The sequence below is a fragment of the Chlorocebus sabaeus genome, chromosome 24 (assembly GCF_047675955.1).
Source record: "Chlorocebus sabaeus isolate Y175 chromosome 24, mChlSab1.0.hap1, whole genome shotgun sequence".
NCBI classification, from domain to species: Eukaryota; Metazoa; Chordata; class Mammalia; order Primates; family Cercopithecidae; genus Chlorocebus; species Chlorocebus sabaeus.
The window spans coordinates 53,373,230-53,395,635 of NC_132927.1; the positions used below are offsets into that span (position 1 = coordinate 53,373,230).

Sequence of the window (22,406 nt, forward strand, 5' to 3'; positions counted from 1 at the left end):
TGGAGGGTAGGGAGGTGGGGAGATGTGGGGTGGGGGGGGGGTAGTTAAAAGGAAAGACCAATAAATTTGACAAGGTGACCAAATCGGGGTTACCGCTACCTCTCCCCGCCTTTATTTTAGTAAGTCAGTGCAGAGGACGGAATTCTACTTCATTCCCACTCCCTCTACCCCCACCCCCAACTACCTTCCTCCTTCTCTAGGTCTTCATGTTTGATGCTTTAATAGTACTCACTGGCTTTTAATTCTGATTAACATTCTCAGCTGGTGTGTGTCTTTGCGCGCGCGCGTGCACGCGCGCGCGTTGGGGCTTGGCAAGACACACTCAAACCGGACTGCCTGACAAATCCCCCCTTTTCATCCTTCTCTTTGAAATGACATCAAGATGGACTTGTAGGGGGGAGGGATGAAGAGAGGAGGCACGGAAAAAAGAGAGGGAGGGGGAAGTAATTTATGTGCTTTTCTAAGGCAGCTAGTAAAATTCCTAAGGGAGAACAAATGCCAAAATTGACTGTCTTGGTGTATTTTAGACCCGATCGTCAGGGTGAATCATGTCAGGGCTTTGCAGTGGACCTGCAGCCTGGGAGCTGAAGACAGGGACACGAAACATCCCTGTGGCTGGGAGGTGCCCTTCTGAAGGAGGCGGGAGATGGGTATTTGCTCTTACCAGGCTCCTCTCCATCAGGATTTTTTTTTTTTTTCTAAGTCATTGCAAGATGGAGTTTTGTTTTTTTTTTTTTAAATTGGCACTGATAAAGAAAAGCCAGGGATAGAAAACTCCCCATAAAACACGGCCCCCAAAGGGAAGTGCAAAACCCATTTGATGCAAAATATAGATATCTTCACCCTGGATTTTTCCCCCTTTGCTTTACAACTCTGCAGACATCAGGTTAGCAAAAGGTAATAAATAGTCCTTGCACAGCAGGGTCTGGACTAGTGAAAACAGTTTACTGAAATTAATGGGCCTCGCTTGAACCAAAACCTCCACTTTGGAATTAATGCCAGACATAGTTTTCCTGAACTCTATCCAACCGTCTAAGCGGCAGACAATTTTCATTCTATTTGTGCTGGAAAATAAAGCCCAAGCCCTTGATCTCAGTGTAGATTTTCATTTAAAAAAAAAAAAAATGTACAGTGAATACTATGCCAATTTCCACTTTCTGCCCGCAGAAGCCCTTGTGCTCTGGGCTGTGCGTGATGGTCAGAAGTTATCTGGTAAACTTTGCATTGAAAACCATCTCCGAACTCACTCCCCATCGGTGGCCTCAGAGCTTTCACCATGACATCTGAGAGATTCAAGGAAAGCTCCAGAAACAGGCTCAGCTCTCAATAACAACCCTCTTCCCTACAGATCTTAGAAAGGCTGAATCTGAACAACGCTGCCTGCAAGACCTCCATTCCTACCCTAAATAGAGCGCCAAACCATCCAACCGAAACCCACCCCTCCTCCCCCGGTACTCAGGGTGTCTACAGCTCTGAGGCTCCCTTTATTTTTATTTTTATTAATGTATTTTTAAGGCTGAAAGGCACACACACCACACGCGTTCACACCCAGTGGTTATGGGGTTTTGGCAGGTACGCGGAGACCCGGTGCCCCAGCTGTCAGTGTCTGATCCCAACCCCTCCTCCCCCTCCCTGCGTTATTTATTAATAAAAGCCTGGTCGTGGGCAGCCGGCGTTCTGGTTTTCATTGTACAGTCTGCACTGGTGACACAGGACATGTGGAAAATTTTGAGAGCACTGCGGTGAATAGTGTGGAGGGGGAGCGTGAGCAGGGGGAGGGGAGGGGAGGGAGGGGAGCGAGTTACTTTTTAGCTTCCGCTAAGTACTTGGCGGCTTGCCAGGCCCGGAGGATTCTGGGAAGCGAAAACCTCCCCAGTATAAACTGCCAGCTTTAAGCAGCCCTGACAGTTCTGCTCCTTCCAAACTTGGCAGCCGTTCAAAGTGCTCTTTCATTTGAAATGCTGGAAGCCTGCCATGTGCAATGCAGATTTGCTGTGCCTGTGCGCAGAAGGAACTGATAAATGCCGTTGCAGTTGCCATGGGGACAGGAGGCTATCAGAATGGCCTTGTGATCCGCAGCCTCTCTGCGCGGCAGGCTCTCGCTCTCTCCCTCCCGCCCCTCCTCCCTCTAGTCAGTGAGATGGTGAAATAAATGTTCTGGAAAAAGGTTAACCCTCCCTGCTCTGGTTCCGAGGCTGAGAGGAGGTTAACCTCTACGCACTTCCTTGGCCTTAAGTGCCAGCCCGGAGCACAGGTCTCAGCGCCGTCCTTGGGTGGGTCACCATCCTCCCGCTCTCCTCTTTCACACCCCCAGCTTTCTTCCTGCTCCCTGGGGGCTTTCACAAAGCGGTGTTTTTAATAGAGCTTTTCAGCAAGCCCTAGTGTAAGTATTTGAGTCATCAAAACCCGGATGTAAACACAGCAGCCCTGCATTCTGCACAGTTTGCGTGTATTTTATCTTTTTAATAATATTTAGCTGGCAACTTAAAACTGCAAGGATGCCAGATATTTTAGCCAGCCACTTACATCATGCAGCATCCATCTTGAGGAGAGTGGCGGCGGGTCCTTTCCTTGTTCTCTTGCTCCCTGCCGCCTACCTGAGACCGCAGGAAATCTGGGTCTTTCTGAAGGCATCTTCTTGTGGTGTAGTCCCCTTGGAACCGCGGCCTTTAGAATGAACATGACATCACCTTGGGCAACAACGACAGAGGGTGCGTGCCTGTAGGAGACAAGACACGGGGAGATCCAAGGTGAAACATCTATCATTTACGCTGCGCCAATTTCAGGTGTGTGAGGGTGCACAGTCTGGATCATCGGCCCCCCATTTAGCACAAACTGCCGTTTGAAACACAGTTTGATTTAATGTACAGAAACAAAATAGCACATTCAGATTTGGTATATTTTCAGGCCTGTAATGCCAACACTCCGGGTGGCCTGTTTAATGGGGAAAAAATGAAATATTCCACTCCAGCCCAGGCCTATGGAAACCAAAGAGGTTTAGTGATTTATTTACATTGGGGGTAAAAACGGTGAGCAGTATTCCTTCTCGGCTCACTACTTCCTGAAGGTTTCCTGAACCTAAACCTTCGTTAACATCCCAGGAAGAGAACTTATTTTTCCTGTGGCTTTCAAAATTTTCTGCTAAATATATTTCAGCACACTGTTTATCTTGGGCATCAGCTTTCAGACCTTTATGCACTTTTAACACCTTGAGGCTGTTTCACTGAAAAATGGTGTATGTTAATTAAAGAGGACTTTATGTGCTGGGCATTAAGGCAGGGGGGATTTCTGTTTTGATCTGTCTGTATAATGAGGGCTTCAAGATGAAACACAAGTCAGAGGCCTGTTACTTCTTGAAGCCCTTTTGACAAAGCAGGACCTTGAATGTGGGCCCTTGTATTCAAACCCTTCAAGACCACAGAATGTTGAACTGAACGAAGTAGTTCTTCCTAAGTGCGTGCTGAACATGGAGGCCAGGACAGGAGAAAGACTGAAAATGCCCCAAGTTCCTGGGGCTTAGCTGCAATTTCTTTGAACTTGACTCTCTCTGGGTGTCTGCTCATGATTGTCACGGCAGCTCTGGCCAAGGCGATGCACTCTGTCTCGCTGGAATTTCCTGATTCCAAAGTAGTCCCTTCCAAATAAATAATCAACAAACGCCATCTGCTTCACCTTGCCAGCAGGCACAGAGCTGAAAGGTTAGCTAAAACCCACAATTTTTAGGAGTAGTTGGCCCTTGAGACATTTCAAGATAGGTTTCGGCTTGGAATTAAACTAGAGTTGGAGGCAGAAATCAGGTGATTCAGACAGCAACCTCCCCCCGCCCCCCACCCGCCAACTTCCCCAGACAGTCCAGGCAGCTGGGTTTTTGGCTCTCGCAGCTGCTAAGCTTTGGCAAGCCAAAAGCATATTTCGTGGTGGTGATTCCTTTCCCAGGTTGACGGACATGTTTCTGTACTGAGCACAAGGCATGTTTCCTGACTGTGTGTGAATCAGAGGCTGCATTTTAATCCAGGGCTTCTGGTGACAGTTTTAAGCTGGATGAACAAAGCAGACCCTGACATGTCCCTATCATCAAGGTCAAGAGATAAAGAATCTATCCTAAATGTTTGCCACCTCTAGCCCAGATGTATTCCATTTATTTATTTATTTTTGTTTTGTTTTGTTTTTTGAGGTGGAGTCTTGCTCTGTCGCCCAAGCTGGAGTGCAGTGGGGCGATCTCAGCTCACTGCAACCTTCGCCTCCCAGGTTCAAGCAATTCTCTTGCCTCAGCCTCCCAAGTAGCTGGGATTACAGGCATGTGCTACCATGCCCAGCTACTTTTTGTATTTTTAGTAGAGACAGGGTTTTGCCATGCTGGCCAGGCTGGTCTCGAACTCCTGACCTCAGGCGATACGCCCTCCTCAGCCTCCCAAAGTTGCTGGGATTACAGGTGTGAGCCACCACGCCCAGCTATTTTTTTTTAAATTATGCCAAGAGCAGCCACCACCCCACAAGTCAATGGATGCCCATGTTCATGTGTCAGATGTTACCCTTCTCTCTGTCGGTGCTTTTGTGGTGTTTGCTTCTTTGTTGGCTTTGGTGAGAAGATTTACAAAAGCCATTTTGGATCCTTGAGTGCCTTCCCAGATTGAGGCAAGCCCCAAGATTCCAAACAGCCTTGACCTTGTCTTTGTCACCCCATTACAGCAGGGAAGATAACCAGGGGAGTCCTCGGTGTGGCCCCTCCATACCAGGGTCCGGAGAGCCAGCTTCCCAGAAATCCATGGATTAGGAAGCTCTGTCGTGGGCCAGTTCAGGAGCAGCAGGGGGAACAACTCCCTTTTGTTTTGTTGTCTAGCATGTGACCAGAATGCTGCCAGCTAATTTTAACCCCACCAAAGTACTGCTGGAAAAAAAAAAAAAAAAAAAAAAAAAAAACTATCTTGCATCTGGAGAGAGAAATGCTGTGGGCTGGATAAAAGCTTTTCAGCCTGTGTTCCTTCCTGTTTCGGTTTCCAAACTTGCATTATCGGTAACCTGAAAAATGATGAGTTTCACCAAATTCCTGGATGTTGTGCAAGAGGACAATGAGTCTATTTTGGGTGGTGTGAGTGTGTCTGGCATAGACACTGGGAACCATTGTTTTCAGGAGGGAGAACATTTTGGGGTTTCCTGGTGCTTTCCTTATAGGGTCTCAAAGCCCCAAGGGGTACTGCTGCCGGGAGGAACCCTCCATGGCAACCATGGAGGCTGTGCTCTGCAAAAGACCTGGCTGAGAATTGGGTGGTTAGGCCAGAGGGTGGGGGTGGGGGGTGACAGTGGCAGTGGTGGCTCCAGAGGTGTTAAAAGGTGCTCTGTAGGGAGCATTTGAGGTGGAACAACTGGAGCAGGAAGAATGGAGAGAGAAAGATGCTTTCACTGTAGCTGGGCGGCCCCCTGGGACACAGGGCACCACTTGTACTAATTCTCCATATCTGCTTTTAGCACCATGGGTGAATGGAGGATTACATGGAGTTCCCTATCCAGGATACTGGATTCTCAAAGCATACCCACGGTGGTTCTTTGTTGCTGTCTGACTGGATGGCAGTTGTTGCTAGTGGAAAAGTCCAGAATCGCAAGACCCAGGAAATGAAATGGTTTGGGTGAGACAGCCTGTAGCTAGGCAGGTGCGACTGGCTGTTCTAGAACTAGTAAGGTGGACTGCCGTTAACCTGAGTGTCCACAACGCAGTCTCAGAAGGTAAGGTCAACACTGCAGCACTTGCTGCAACCTCAGCCAGGAGAGCTTGGTGGCAGTTGTTCTGACAGCTGCAGAGGGCTTCAGTTGCCTAAAAAGCCATTTGCTCAGCCCTGCCCTGTCTGGCCAATTTCTGTGTATTTCAAGGATCCTCATGGGTCTCTGTGGCCCCCCCTCTTTTCTGAATCCTCAGGCAGACACCATCTTCGGAAGGGCAGGGAACTCCATCTTCTGCTTCTAACTGGCTGCTATAACCTGCCAGCAGTAGTCAAGATCAGTTGGCAAATCCCTAAATTAAGGTTCTGTTTATTCTGTTGTTCCACAGGCTTGTTTTGAGCAAGATGTTGTGCTTTAATTAAAAAGATGAGAGATCATGAGTAAGTGAAAATATTTTTGAATCTTCACAGATAGGTTTGAATTTCAGTTCTTGCGATTCACAGTAGGGGGTCAGGCTGATCAGCACTTTTATCTGTGAGACCATCTAGAAGGTTTTCTGTAAGTTAACAGCTGACTCTTCTGCACAATAGAATTGTAAAGGGAATCTTATGTCAAGCATTTGTTCCTTGCTGCTTCTCTGTTTACAGATTTTAGCCAGCCTTCAGCTGTCATTAGGACATATTCCTCATTTACCTTTCTAGCCAGAGGATTCCTAAATGTTTCATAATAGCTCCGCAGCTGGAATGCAGCTGCTTGGGGTGGAGCAAACATAACTCCCTATAGGTCAGCGGGTGAGGGAGGGCAGGGAATCTGGGAAGATTGGGAAAGTCCTTCTAAAGCCAGAGCTCAGGAATGAGTGGGGCCTCTGGTGTGAAGACTTTCCAGATGGGGGAAGGAAGGGTTCATTTTCTGCCCTGAGTAGATTCCAAACAATCGCTTTAGGGAGGCCAACTATTTTGAAATTGCCTTTAAAGAAGACAACACAAATGTTTAAATTGACCTGGAAAAGCCTTTCTTTTTCCTTTCCCTACAATCCAAGTCTGTTGCCTTGCACATTAATCAACAGAAATGTGTGCCCACGATTCTCCCCTCCCTCACCTCTTTTATTATTATTATCTTTGGTTCAGGAAACTTTTGGAAGCTTTCCCAGGCTGGAGCTATAGAATGATTCCAGGAAAATGCATAGGAGTTTCTGTGTTTTGAGTTTCTCTGGAGGAGCTGAACATGTTTTTCAGAGAGACGAAGCGGGGGCAGCCAGGTCTTGTGCAAGAATGCAGCCACAAAAGAGGGCAGACAGTGCTAAAAAGATCTGTGGGCATCCAAAAGTTCTGAAACCAAGGTGTGGCTTCGTGAGCCTGCCTGTTCCCCACCCCTTCAGCGTTTTATTATGGCAGCTGCCATGATGTCAGTCCGTGAGCGAAAGCACCCATCTCAGGGAGATACGCTGGGAACAGCTGGGTGCTCGGGTTTGGACTTCATTCTCAAGTTAGTAGCACTTGTAATTTCTGTCAAAAAACACTCCAAGATATAGATGGAAAAGTGCAGGGAGTCAATACTTACCTAGCAGGCAGGGGCCCCACCCAGACATGGCATGCAATGGACAAAAAGTGTCCTTGGGCTATTGCTGCCAAGGGTGGTGCCAACCTTCAGCCTGTGCCAGTGCAGATGCTTTTGAGCCCAGAAACACACACAGAGCTGCATGCATGCATGCATGTATCAGAAACATCTGTCTATACACAAAACCAGAAAGCTATTGGGGAGGTGTGCATAGATGAGGTACAAGAGTAAGAGTAAGGGGGACCCGCAGGACCCAGGACCCATCACTGATAGATGTGGCTTTTTTTTTTTTTTTTTTTTTTGACAGGGTCTTGCTCTGTTGTCCAGGCTGGATCTGGTTTACTGCAATCTCCGCCTACTAGGCTTAAGCGATACTCCTGCTTCAGCCTCCCGAGTAGTTGAGATTACAGGCGCATGTCACTGTGCCTGGCTAATTTTTGGTTTTTTTTTTTTTTTTTTTTTTTTTGAGACGGAGTCTCGCTCTGTCGCCCAGGCTGGAGCGCAGTGACCAGATCTCGGCTCACTGCAAGCTCCGCCTCCCGGGTTCACGCCATTCTCCTGCCCCAGCCTCCGGAGTAGCTGGGACTACAGGCGCCCGCCACCTCGCCTGGCTAGTTTTTTTGTATTTTTTTTATTAAAGACGGGGTTTCACCGTGTTAGCCAGGATGGTCTCGATCTCCTGACCTCGTGATCCGCCCGTCTTGGCCTCCCAAAGTGCTGGGATTACAGGCTTGAGCCACCGCGCCCGGCAATTTTTGTATTTTTAGTACAGATGAGGTTTCGCCATTGGGCCAGGCTGGTCTCAAACTCCTGACCTCGGGTGATTTGCCCACCTCGGTCTCCCAAAGTACTGGGATTACAGGCATGAGCCACTGCCCCTGGCCAGATGTGACTCTTGAAAGCAAAGACAACCGAGCACAGTGGCTCATGCCTGTAATCCCAGCACTTTGGGAGGCCGAGGCGGGCGGATCACCTGAGGTCAGGAATTCGAGACCAACCTGACCAACATGGAGAAACCCTGTCTCTACTAAAACTACAAAAAAAAAAAAAAAAAAAAAAATTAGCCAGGCATAGTGGTGCATGCCTATAATCCCAGCTACTTGGGAGGCTGAGGCAGGAGAATTGCTTGAACCTGGGAAGTGGAGGTTGTGGTGAGCTGAGATCAGGCCATTGCACTCCAGCCTGGGCAACAAGAGGCAAAACTCCATCTCAAAAAAAAAAAAGAAAGAAAAGAAAAGAAAAGAAAGCAAAGGCAGCTTATATTTCCTGGAAATACACTTCATTCAGGTTGGTTCATGGGCAAAAGAGACAGAAGTTGCTCCTTAAGGAGAATGCCCTGGGTGAGGGCAGAGCTGCCAGCCACTCTACAATGGTAGGACTGCTGCATCCCCCATGGCCAGGAGAACCTCAGGAGAGGTGGAACAGAGGCTTGTGGTGATAGAAACTAGAGGACACAGCTCCCAGCTCTCCTCGCCCCATTAGTTTGAAGACTCTTCCCAGCAGCACTGTGGTGGTTCTGGCAGTAAAATCTCCTTCCTTTCCGCCCAGGGACATACTGACTCCAGAAAGCATCTTTCCTACAGCAGGTTGGGAAGGTGCTTAACAGCCCAGATGTTAGGATATTAATAGCGATGATGATAGGCAAGGCTGACATTTATTGGGCACCTCTGATGTGTTGGACATTGTGCTGGGTGTTTTAATGCATTATCTCTTCTAATCCGCACTTAATGAAGTGGATTCAGTTATCGTCCCCATTTTATAGACAAAGCAACTGAAATTCAGAGAGGTTGAAGAACGTATCTTAGGACACACAGCTAGTGAGTGGTGGCTGAAGTTTGAATTCAGGGTTGCCTGACTCTAGAGGCCTTATCAGACAGATCTGGGTTTGAATCTTGACTCCGGAGACTGTGTGACCTGCGCCAAGTTTCTGCACCTCTAGGCCTCCTCATCTGTTTTCATTGTTCAACACATCAAATATTGGCAATTTCATGTAATTTAGCCTAAATCTGCCTTACAACGTTGCTTTAAGGCAGGGCGTGGTGGCTCACGCCTGTAATCCTAGCATTTTGGGAGGCCGAGGAGGGCGGATCACGAGGTCAGGAGTTTGAGACCAGACTGACCAACATGGTGAAACCCAGTCTCTACTAAAAATACAAAAATTAGCTGGGTGTGGTGGTGCGCACCTGTAATTCCAGCCACTCAGGAGGCTGAGGCAGGAGAATCGCTTGAACCCAGGAGGCAGAGGTTGCAGTGAGCTGAGATCGTACCACTACACTCCAGCCTGGGTGACAGGGCAAGACTCTGTCTCAAAAAAAAAAAAAAAAAAAAAAGATTTCTTTAAGAATTAAATAAGATAGTGCATTTAGAATACTTAGCAGAGTGCCCAAAATATAATAAGTACTCAATGGACGCTAGCTTTTATTTTATATATCATAATTATTATTATTATTATTTTGAGACAGATTCTCACTCTGTTGCTCAGGCTGGAGTGCAATCACGGCTCACTGCAGCTTCAACCTCCTGGGCTCAGGTGATTTTCACACTTCAGCCTCCCAACTAACTAGGACTACAGTTGCATGCCACCACAATGCGTTTTTTTTTTCAATCACTTGAACTCAGGAGGCAGAGGTTGCAGTGAGCCGAGATCATGCCACTGCACTCCAGCCTGGGTGACAGAGCGAGACTCCATCTCAAAAAAAAATAAAAAATAAAAATAAATACATAAAAATCTTCCAGGCACCTTACAGGATCAAGACAAACTCCTTACCTTGGAACACAAGGCCTCTGGGAAATTGCCTCCGATTCCTCTTTTTGCCTCTTCCTTCTCCTCAATTACTTTCTAACCACATTAAATTCCTCTTGTTCCTTAAACACAATATGAACTTTGAAGTCCCATGCCTTTACGAGGCTCTTTTCTCTACCTACAAAGAATGTCTTCTCGCTCTTGTTTTTTGAGCAAACTCCTATGCATCCTTCAAAACCCAGCTCAATTTTTACCTTTCCTGTGAAAATAGTCTCTGGCATCTCCCAGCTCTGCGCTTCAATTGCAATCTGCATTTATCACAAAGAGTTGTAGTTATCTGTTCACAGCTGCCTCACTGGGAACTCACTGAAGTTCAAGGCTGGGGCCATTCTATTCCGAATGCATCTAGAAGCCTCTAAATAAAGGCTAGTCAAATAAACATGCCTAAATATACATTTTTATGACGTAATTTTATTGTCACCAAAATAATATGGAAGTTTATGTATGTATGTACTATTTATACCCTTCCTGTCCCAGCAAAAACTTGGAGCATTCTATCCAGAAATAGAGAGAGAATAGTGCTTAGTATATCCTGCGGTAGAAAGAGTTGGGGCTTTGGAATCAAGTATTTCTGGGTTGAAATCATACCCTGGTCTCCTAGTGTGCCATTAAGTCATTACTTTGTCTCAGCCTCAGTTTTCCCACCTGTAAAATGAAGATAACATTAATTACCCATGAGGCGGACACTGTTGATTGCTAAAAAGTAGTCACTCCTGCTTTCTTCCTTAGTGCCCTGAATTTGTTTCAGGAGTCCCCCACCCCTCAGTTCCACATGCCATGGGGGAAAATCCCAATTAGTCTGAGTTAATCTTAGCATCCCATTCCCCTTGCTAACATTTTGCTTGGGGATGGATCTGTGACCCAGTTCTGGTGAATAAGACATGGTGGTTGGGGGCTTGTTTTAGGAAATATTTTCTCAATCTTAAAACATGAGAGAGAGAGAAACAATTGTCTTTTTTTTTTTTAAGACACAGTCTCACTAGGCTGGAGTGCAGTGGTGCAATCTCAGCTTACTGCAACCTCCACCTCTTGGGCTCAAGCGATTCTTCTGCCTCAGCCTCCCAAGTAGCTGGGATTACAGGCGCCTGCCACCTTGCCCAGCTAATTTTTGTATTTTTAGTAGAGACAGGGTTTTACCATGTTGGCCTGGCTGGTCTTGAATTCCCGACCTCAGGTAATCCACCTACCTCAGCCTCCCAAAATGCTGGGATTACAAGCATGAGCACCGTGCGCAGCCAAACAATTGTCTTTCTGTAGCTGTATGTGCGTCTGGAGTCATGATGGCTGGGGCTACAGCAGCCATCTTGCTATGATGAAGGCAGCCATTCAGAGAACTAAGTCAACACACTAAAGATGATAGAATGGAAGGAAATGTGGAAAGAACATTAGTCTGGTGGCACAGTTCGGCAGCTGGGTTACTCTGCCATGGAGCCACCCATAGCTGGACTATTTCCATCAATTCCTTCATTGTTCAATGAGGGACCCCTGGCTTGATCCAGTGGAACCAAGGCTTCTGTGACTCACAGCCAAAAGCATCCTAACGATCAATTTCACAGGGTTGCTGTGATGACTAAATAAAAATAAAATTGGCCAGGCAAGGTGGCTCACGCCTATAATCCCAGCACCTTGGGATGCTGAGGTGGGTGGATCACCTGAGGTCGGGAGTTCTAGACCAGCTTGGCCAACATGGTGAAACCCCATCTCTACTAAAACTATAAAAATTAGCTAGGCATGGTGGCGGACGCCTGTAATCCCAGCTACTTGGGAGGCTGAGGCAGGAGAATCACTTGAACCCGGGAAGCGGAGGTTGCAGTGAGCAGAGACCATGCCACTGGACTCCAGCCTGGGCAACAAGAGGAAAGCTCCGTCTTAAAAAAAAATAATAATTGAAAAAGTGCCTGACAGGGTATGGCACATAGTAGGTTCTTAAAGATTAAAGATTTTCCTGCTGAGATGTTCTGGGGTGAATGCACGAATGACTGTGAAGAGTGGTCCAGAGAACATGGCAGATGGTGATAAAGGTTAGAGAAGTTCAGAAGTGGGTAAGTGCTAGAATGATGAAGATGACAAAGACGATGAAATTCAAACATTATGTTAGTAAATGTCCTAATGGAACTTCCTGGGCTGTAACAATGGTTCTCCTTTTTACTTCTCATGCCTTTTCTTACCCAGGTCAGAATTAGACATTGCATGTACAGGCTTTTCTAATTGTAAGTGGCCACACTTATACAATCAGGGTGGTCCTTAATTACCCCGGGGCATGAAAGCCCTGCTGCAGGATGAAGGCAAGAGTGTGATTTATTTTATTTTACTTTTTTTTTTGAGCCAGAGTCTCATTCTGTCGTCGCCCAGGTTAGAGTGTAGTGCACAATCTCTGCTCACTGCAACCTCCGCCTCCCAGGCTCAAGCGACTGTTGTGCCTCAGACTCCCAAGCAGCTGGGATTACAGGTGTGTGACACTACACCCGGCTAATTTTTGTATTTTTAGTAGAGACGGGATTTTGCTATGTTGGCCAGGCTGGTCTTGAACTCCTGGCCTCAAGTGATCCACCCACCTCATCCTCCCAAAGTGCTGGGATTACAGGCGTGAGCCACTGCGCCCAGCCTCTAGAGTATAATTGGTAGCTCCAGGAGGAGGCAAGATTTGAAAGCAGAACCATCATACCCGTAGAACATAAAGCAGGGCCTTTGACTTGCCAAAAGCACACCAAGTCCGTCCTCCCTGAGAGGCCTAGAGAAGCCCAGCAGACCTCTCCAGCTTGGGTGGGGCTGCCTCTGGGGCTGCCTGGCTTTTGGCCAGCTGACCAGGCCATGGAGTTTTGCTCCCCGCCAGCCCCACAGCCCTTTCAAACTTCGTTCCAGGAGAGCTCAGCCACACCAGTGTCTGCCAGACTCATGTCTGTCCAGCCATGTGGGCGGCCCTGGCAGCAGGGGACAGGGCAGGGTTTGTGCAAGGACATTGTGGCACCCACAGCAGGGCGTGGAAGAGGTGGTGGCTCGCTTTAGGGGCGAGCCAGGAAGGAACGTGGAGAAGATGGGGAGCAAAAGCCACAAACTCAAGGCAGCCTCAGCCGCCTTCTCAAAGGCCGTCTTCGCCTTAGAAGCTTGTTCCAGGGTCTCCTTTCCTGCTTGCCCCTGTTCAGCTGGGTTCAGCACAGCCCTGCTTCAATGCTCAATTCTTTCTTTTTTTTGGAGACAGAGTTTTGCTCTTTCGCCGAGGCTGGAGTGAAGTGGCGTGATCTCATCTCACTGCAACCTCCGCCTCCCAGGTTCAAGTAATTCTCCTGCCTCAGCCTCCCAAGTAGCTGGGACTACAGGTGTGCACCACCACGCCTGGCTAATTTTTAGTAGAGACAGGGTTTCACCACCTTGGCCAGGCTAGTCAAACTCCCGACCTCAGGTGATCCACCCGCCTCAGCCTCCCAAAATGCTGGGATTACAGTCATAAGCCACCTCAAGTCTGTTCACCAAATCTTTACTGAGAATACTTTATGTAAGATGCCATATATCTCCTGGCTAATAGTGGGTTGGGGTGAGAGATACGGAGAGCAAGATCAGAGTAGAAAGGACCTCAGAATGGCCTTTAAACTTGTGTGCCTCAGAACTCCAACTCCCCCCGCCCCCCACAAAAGCCCAAGTATTTAAGAAAGAAAAAAAGTGAGACTGCTGCTGTTTAATCTAGGGCAAGGGTAGGGCCCTGTCCACTCTGCCTTGAGTCAGAGACTCCATGGACAGTATCCAAACAGCCCAGACCCAGACCAGGGGGATAAATAGAAGCCCAGAGAGGGCTCTGGAGGAGTGACCTCCCTCAGTCACACAGCAGGTTAGAGGTCCGGTCAGGTTCAAAGTCAAGCCCAGTGCGCCGTCCATTGTACTGCCCTACCCCTCGTTTCAGAGATCAGCTAGGGAGATGGGGCAACTCACCCAGGAACACACAGATGCACTTGCTACAGACTAAAGAGAACAAGTGGTTCTAACTCAGGACGGCAAAGGGTCCCCGGAAGAGGGGTAGGGGGCCAGGCCCAGGGCAGCATGGGCAGGATTGCCTATGGCACATGGCAGGGGTGGGGTGAGAGCTGGCTGTGAGGAAGGAGGCAAATACAGGCCTCAGAGAACATGATCTGCTAGCACCTGAAGAAACACTGGCAATCCAGAGAGCTGGGTTGCAGCCCTGGCTCTGCCGTGACAAGCTGAGGGACCCCGAGCCAGGGGTCTCCCCTCTGGGCCGGTTTCCTTGCATGTAAAATGGCAAAGAGGGTGGGCTAGTTGGCCCTACCGTGACATGCTGGGAAGCCTTCTCTCCTCCCACTACCAATGATACTGCCCGGGACACTCCCCAGTGTGTGCCAGGTGTCTGGAATTGACACCAGGAGGGAGTGTCCCTGGGTGCCCTGTGGCACAGCATGGAGCTGGCAGGCCTGCTCAAGGTGCCCGCCCAGAGCTCTGGGAAACAGAGAGAAACCATGAGGAGGCAGGAACTAGGGAAGAACGCAGGCAGGAGCCATTCCTCTTCTGAGAACTGTTCTTTCCCATCTGGCCCTCCCCAGAAGCTCAGGCCTCTGCCAGGACTTAGGGTCCCACCACCCCGAAGAGGCGAGGCCTCAAGGGTAGGGGGGACGAGTCCCTGAACAACCCCAAGCCTCAGTATTCTCATTTGTAAAATGGGTAAAAATCGCACTTTAGTAGTCTCATTTGTAGAATTGGTATCAATACCTCAGATGATTAAATGAGATAATGTGTGTCAAGGGCCTAGCACAGCGCCTGGTGTAGGAGCCACACGTCCCAGAGGGCTGCCTGCTGTGGAAGACTGCATAATTTGAAGCTTCCATAAAACAGGCTGGTTGAGGGAGGGCCCTTTCTGTCTAACATACCACTGGTCTGGACAGGAGGATTGTGAAGGGGGCCTGGGGAGGTGAGCCCACTGCAAAACAATGTGTGCGCGCCCCCTGCTGGCTGCGAGCAGAGGTCCCGCCTGTTTGCCAGGTGTCTTCAGGTAGTTCATGTTAGCACTACCTGCTGCTGCCGGGTCAACTGACCCAATATTCACAGAGCACCCCCCAGCTGTCAGGTACCCCGCCAGGCTTTGGGAGGGATGCAGAATGAGTGAAAGGGAAGCTAGGTTTTTGGAGCCAACTAGTTTTGGTGTTGACCACCCATGGGTTCAAGCCCAGAGACTATCAATATCTGCTTGAATGTTCATTCATTCAACAGAAATGGTTCTGCGTCGGGATATAGCAATGAACAAAGGTCCTGGCATCTTGGACTTGCAGTAATCTTAGAGAAATAATCCCTCAGAGCTTCAGGTTCTCATCTGTAGCATGGAAGACTTCCCTACTCCTTCCCCTCAAACCAGAGGGTAGAGACCCTGGGTATGGATTTTAAGGTCGCTGTCATTAGTAGGGAGCTAACAGTCACTACAAACAGCTATCTCTTCTCAAAGGAAACCTCATCCCTCTGAGCCTAGGCTGTCATTCATTTGGTTCATTCTGAAGGGACCCTGTCATGCCAGTCTCCCCAGGCTCTCCGTCTACCAGGAATCCCGGAAGACCCCTGGCCCAGGCCATTCTGCTCCAGGGCAATGATAGAGCCCTAACCTCTAATGAGAGGTCATCAGAGTGGATGTGGGAGGATCGTGCAGATACCCTGCAACTTTCTCTCCAGGTGATATGTGGATATTTCTCCTTAAATTAATTGGACTGGTTAGCCTCAGTGCCAGCCTAGTAGGAACCATTGCCTGCCCGGATTCCTGTTCTCCCCCAGACCACTGGGCAAATCCTTCTCAGTTGGTAGGGCTTTAATGGCTTGAAGAGGATAGGAAATATGTTCTTGATGACTTTTTATTAACATCCAATTTTATTAACATCCATTACAACCCATGGCCTTCATTGTGCATGCACACACACACACACACACACAGAGCAAAGGCGAGGGTTGGAAGCCAGTTGATGCTAGAGGAATGCTTTAACACCCCCATCAATACACAACCCAAGTCGGGTCCAGCTTATTCTTTCAAGATGTCCACAGTGTCACCCCACCCTCAGGATATGTATTGGTGTGTGTGCTTTTGTACTCACTCATATAGCAAACTTTGAGCTATGGCCAGCTACTAGGACAATATTAGTAAACAAAATAGACAAACACAAAATCCTCAGAGCTTCAGGTTCTCATCTGTAGCATGGATGACTTCCCTACTCCTTCCCCTCAAATCAGAGGGTAGAGACCCTGGGTATGGATTTCAAGGTCACTGTCATAAGTAGGGAGCTAACACTCACTATGTAACACTCACTACCACTGGAGTGTGTGGGGGCAGGGGGGAGTCTGGGATAGAAAAATAAATAAGCAAGTAACATAAACATGATGCTTGAGGGTAATATGTGCTATGGAGAAAACCAAAGCAAAAAAGATGGTGCCCCAAAATGAGTGGGGGATTTTAAATGGGGTGGTCAGGGAATGTCTCAATGAAAAGGTAACATTTAAATAAAGACCAAAAGGAGATGAGAGAGTGAGCTATGAAGCTATTTGGTAGAAGAGGGTTCCAGGCAGAGGAAATGGCAAATTCAAAATACCGAGGCATGGTCAGAGAAGCTGTCCTGGTGGGAACAAGGGGAGAGGGGATGGGAAGAGGCAGGAGGTGTTGGGCTCTATTATTAATAAAATACGGTCAGGAGTCCCCCAGTCCCCTTTTCCAACCAATATAGTTAATTTCATCCCTTTTCTTAAAGTTCTGAAACTAATACCTGTCTTGTAAACAAGCCATGACAGAGCTCTGTTTAGAGAAATATAGTGGGGAGAGGCTAATCAGGGTAGGTTTCCTGGAAAGGGAGGTTGGCTGATTCCTTTCTTTTCAGGTGAAGAAACCAAGACTCAGAGACAGTCAATAACTTGCCTAAGGTCACAAAGCTAGAAACTGACAGAGAAGGGCTTGCATCCATGCTCATCTGGTTTAGAAGCCACTGCTCTTAGCCAGGGTGCTGCCATGGTGACAGGCCATTTCCATTAGAGGAGAATAATGGCTGTTCATCTGAGGACCTGGAACAACAGGGTCTGAGTGGCCATCACTCAGTCGGGGCAGAGCACGGGTACAGAATTGTGGCATTGTTTGGCTGAGAATCATAGATTCTCAGTGAAGCACAAGCAAGGTGCCAGGCCCCATGCATGGGGTTTTAGATGCATTATCTCATTTAACTCTCATTTTACAGATCAGGAAATTGAGGCCTGACACGCTTCCTGATCTTGTGTGTCGCAGAACAAGATCATAACAATTGACTTTCAAAAATTAGTGGCTTAAGGCCAGGTGTGGTGGCTTACGCCTGTAAACCCAGCACTTTGGGAAGCCAAGGCGGGCAGATCACCTGAGGTCAGGAGTTCGAGACCAGCCTAGCTAACATGGTGAAACCCCGTCTCTACTAAAAATACAAAAATTAGCCAGGGCCTGTGGTGGCAGGGCCTATAGTCCCAGCTATTTGGGAGGCTGAGGTAGGAAAATTGCTTGAACCTGGAAAGTGGCAGTTGCAGTGAGCCAGGATTGCGCCACTGTACTCTAGCCTGGATGACAGAGCAAGACTCCATCTACAAAAAAAAAAAAAAAAAAAAAAAAAAAAGGAAAAGTAAATAAATTAAAAATTAGTGGCTTAAAACACCAATTTATTATTTCTCATGATTTTGTGAGTCAAGAATTTGGGCAGGGCTTGACTGGGTGGTTCTTCTGCTCCATGTGGTGTCAGCTGGGGCCACTCAACTGCATTCAGCTGGCAGCTGGACTGGGAGGGAAGGGCCAAGAAGGCATCACTTACAGGCCTGGCACCTCAGCACTCCTCTGCATGGCCTCTCCACGTGGTCAGCATGGTGGTTTCAGGTCAATTGGATTAATTACATGGCAGCTGGGAATTATATTTCATCCAAGGGAATGAAAGCAGAAGCTGCCAGACTTAGGGACTAGTCCTGAAGCTGGGACAGTGTCACTTCCACCACTTCTACTGCCCCAAGCAAGACACCAGATCAGCACAGATTCAATGGCAATGATGTTTTGCAGCCTGGCTGCTCCATCACAGAGCACTCCTTGCTCTGGCTCCCTCTTCTCTCATCCTTTGCCCAATCCAGTATAGCAATGACAATGATGTTTTTTGTTGTTGTTGTTGTTGTTGTTTTGAGACAGAGTCTTGCTTTGTCACCCAGGCTGGAGTGCAGTGGCACGATCTTGGCTCACTGCAACATCTGCCTCCTGGGTTCAAGCAATTCTCCTGCCTCAACCTCCCGAGTAGCTGGCAGGGTCAGGAACAGGGTGAGGCAAGCAGGACTCTCTGTTACCCTGAGAATGGCCTCCTTGCACTCTGTGCCCTTTCTCAGTACATGAAGGTCTGCCTCATTCTTTTGACTCCTGCATAGTATTCTATGGTAGAAATGGGACACCATTAACCATTTCACTCTTGATGAGCCTTTCCGTTGTTTTCAGTTTTTGGCTGTTACTAAAATGCTGCCTTGACATCCTTGTAGATGTCTTTTTGTGCATGTAGTAGTTATATAATTTTTACTTCAGCATATATGCATTTTATTTTTTATTGTCTCTTGTGGAGACAGGGTCTCACTTCCTTGCCCAGGCTGGAGTGCAGTGGTGTGACCATGGCTCATTGCATCCTCTGCCTTTTGGGCTCAAGTGATCCTCCCACCTCAGCCTCACGAATAGCTGGGACCACAGGCATGCGCCACCATGTTTGGCTGTTTTTTGTAGAGATGGGGTTTCACTCTATTCCCCAGGCTAACCTCAAACTCCCGGACCCACGTGATCTGCCACCTCACCCTCCCAAAGTGTTGGGATTACAGGCATGAGCCACCATGCCTGGCCAATGATGTTTTTAAATGCTGCTAATAATAATGTACAAAATTTAGAAAACATAGATAAGTAAAAATAGGAAACAAAAACTACCATATACCACAGCCTAGAGACAATTGGAGGTCCCCTCAATACCTACACTGGAGGAGGAAAGAAGCCCCCTCCTCTGGAGAATCTGCCACCCGTTGCAGGGGTCCGCTGTGATTTGGGCTCTGTTCTGCTGGCAGGGTGGCGCCTGTCATCTATCCCGGACAGAATTATTGCCTCAAATTACATGGTTGATTATCAATTACTTGTGTTCATATGAGAGCATGTGTGCGTGTGTGCATAAGTGTCTTTGCAAATCATTAAGGGTCGTAATTCTGGATTATCATTGATTAACGAGAGGGAGGCCTGGTACCTCCAGCAGCCGGGATGGCAGCCCCACAATTATGTCCCAGCTGATCAGTAATTGGCGTATCACAAGATGATTTCTCTCTCGGCTGCCTACCCACAGCCTCTCCTGTCAGCTTCACAATTAGCACCATTGCTCATTCCCTTGCAGCTCAGGCTGAGTGCAGAGACCTGCTTTCTGGCAAGGGGAAGTCGTGGGGCTGGCTTGAAGACCACCACCCAAATAGAGTGGGGATGGTGGTGTGGGGTCGGTGGCAGAGGCACAATGCTGGGGAGTGGTGCCGGCTTGAACTCTAGCTTCCTGATGTCTGGTGCTGCCTTTGTGTCTTATCCTGCTTCCCAGCAAGCTCAGGCACCATTGACCCATCCTTATTGCACGGATGGGGAAACTGAGACCCAGAGAAAGAATATGGCAAATTAGAAAAAAAAAAAGAAAAATCCAAAAGCAATAATTCAGGGCAACAGGGCCACATGGGTCCAAGCCAAAGAGCCCAGGAGGAAGCAGAGCTATAGAAGGAGCTCCCCCAACCATCACTCCTATCCTCGGGAGGCTGTCAGGTTGCCACTGGTTGTGTTAGTCTCCTTGAGCAACACAAGCTTTTAGCCTCCAGAGATTGCACATAGATGCACAGAGCTCTCCGGGGTGGGGAGGAAGTGCACCGAGGAATGTGTGGGTGCACTCCCCGCTGGATTATGACAACGGCTTCCTCATGGTTTTCCCCACTTCCAGACTGGGCCCACAATTTATCCTCCTGTTCAGCCTGCACAACAAACTCCCTGTTGCTCTCAGTTCAGGTTCTCCCGTGCCCTCTTTTGCCCTAGCCTGGTTGATCCATCACAGATCCCTACTTGCCCTGGCTCCCTTATCTCCTGTCCTTTGCCCAATCTGATCCCTCCCCCGGAAACCCCTGTCCCCTCCTCCCACACTCTTTTGGCTTGGAGCACACACCCTTGGGGGAGGTTTTGATACAGGTGCCCCAACTTGGGCTCCACTCCTGAGAAAGGAATTCTGACCTCCCTGGGAACCAGCAGATACAGAAGCAAAAACTTTAGGGATGGCTTTGGAGGGGTGTGAAAGGATGGAGAAGGGAGGGCTATTCCAGAAACCTTCCCCATAAAAGACCCTCCCGTGGCTGCAAAGCCACCAGGCAGTTTGTTTCTGAGCCTTGCAGCTGTCTTGGCCATTTTCATTTTTATCTACTTAGGTTGGTCAGCGGGTCATGGCAAGCAGGAGACACAATGCTAATGACTCCGGCTCCACGTGGTGACCATTCAGGAAAAAGCTGCAATGTTCTCTCTGCCACATTAATCAGAGAAACACATCAAGAGCTGTTGCGTGGAGACAGCTTTCCTCCCAGAACTCGCCCTGCATACTAATCACCACCCCCTCCTGGCGGTGAGTCAGCTCCAAGCCAGGCCGGTGGTGGTAAGGGAAGGCCAGAAACACCAGCTCCATCCACATGGGGAGCAGCTGGAGGAGCCGGAGCCAGGCCCTCCACCGCCCAACACTGTGTGTGACCATCATGGAGGCCTGGTAGGTGGGGATGGAGCATTCTGGGAAAGTTAATCAAAATCCAAATCTGGGCTACTTCCTTGTGTCTAGGTCTTGCCCAAGTCAGCCAGAGGAAATGCTCCAGAAGCTGATCCCTGGACAGAGTCTTTGTTTTTCTGTTTTGTTTTGTTTTGAGGTGGACCCTTGCTCTGTCACCCAGGCTGGAGTGCAGTGGCGCAATCTCGGCTCACTGCAACCTCTGCCTCCTGCAGTCATGTGATTCTCCTGCCTCAGACCCCCGAGTAGCTGGGACTACAGGCATGCACCACCACGCCCAGCTAATTTTTGTATTTTTAGTAGAGACAGAGTTTTGCCATGTTGGCCAGGCTAGTCTCAAACTCCTGACCTAAGGTGATCCACCAGCCTTGGTCTCCCAAAGTACTGGGATTATAGGCGTGAGTCACCGTGCCCGGCCCAGGGTCTTACTAAAGCAAGCGGAGCCTCCGTGCCAGGCACTTTGGTAACAATGAAGCCATCACCTTGGATAGTATTTCACATGTGGTAGGCAGAAAAGGAAGCCCTCTAGACAAATTAGCTCATTTAATCCTCATACAACCCTATGAACTACTCACAGGTACTAGTAACATTCCCATTTTGCAGACGAGAACATGACACGTGGAGAGATTAAGTAGCCAACTCAAGTTCAAACAGCTAGTAATAACCAACTGGAGTTGAACCCAGAGAATCTGGTTCCAGTAGCCATGCTCTCTAGCACTCAGGGTTGCCTGAGCCTCTGAATGACTTTTGCATGTATTCATTCACTCATTCACTCACTCATTCATTCATTCATATAGCAGTGACTTGTTGAGCACCTACTATGTACAAGGCGCCATATTAGGTTCCAGGGAGACAAAGGTATATAAAACAGACATAGGCTTAAGAGGGAGACTGATATCAATTTAACATTTTCATAAATTTATAGTAAATGCAAAATGTGGTAAGTGACATGAGGAAGTACTAGATCCCATGAAAGCACCTAGTATGAGAACCTCCTCTGTTTGGTGAGGTCAAGGAAGGGTTCCCCAAGGAAGTGACAAGTGAAGAAATAGCTTATACTGGTGGTTCTCATAATGTGGTCCCTGGCCTAGCAGCATAAGAATCACCAAGGAATCTGGTTTAAACATTTTTTTTTGAGACAGGGTATTTGTTGTCCAGGTTGGAGTGTGGTGGTGCAAACTCAGCTCACTGCAACCTCCTGGGCTCAAGTGATCCTCCCACCTCAGCCTCCCAAGTAGTTGGGACTGCAGGTACACACCACCACACCCACTTTATTTTTTTTTTGGAACGAAGTTTCACTCTTGTTGCCCAGGCTAGAGCACAATGGCACAATCTCGGCTCACTACAACCTCTGCCTCCCGGGTTCAAGCTATTCTCCTGCCTCAGTCCTCTGAGTAACTGGGATTACAGGCGCCCACCACCACGCCTGGCTAATTTTTGTATATTTACTAGAGACAGGGTTTCACCATGTTGACCAGGCTGGTCTAGAACATCTGACCTCAGGTGATCCACCCACCTCGGCCTCCCAAAGTGCTGGGATTACAGGCGTGAGCCACCATGCCCAGCCTAATTTTAAAATTTTTTGTAGAGACAGGTCTTGTTATGTTTTCCAGGCTGGT

The 22,406-nt window shown here is 48.3% G+C and overlaps 1 long non-coding RNA gene across 1 annotated transcript in view; it reads left to right on the top strand.

Annotated features, from left to right (window-relative positions):
• Positions 1 to 2,278: 2,278 nt before the first annotated feature.
• The window catches only part of LOC140710044 (uncharacterized), a 28,780-nt gene continuing 8,652 nt past the window's right edge, over positions 2,279 to 22,406 (top strand). The window contains exons 1-2 of the long non-coding RNA XR_012090909.1: positions 2,279 to 2,750; positions 20,444 to 20,634. This is a non-coding gene — a long non-coding RNA (uncharacterized lncRNA). The remainder of the gene's footprint in view (positions 2,751 to 20,443; positions 20,635 to 22,406) is intronic.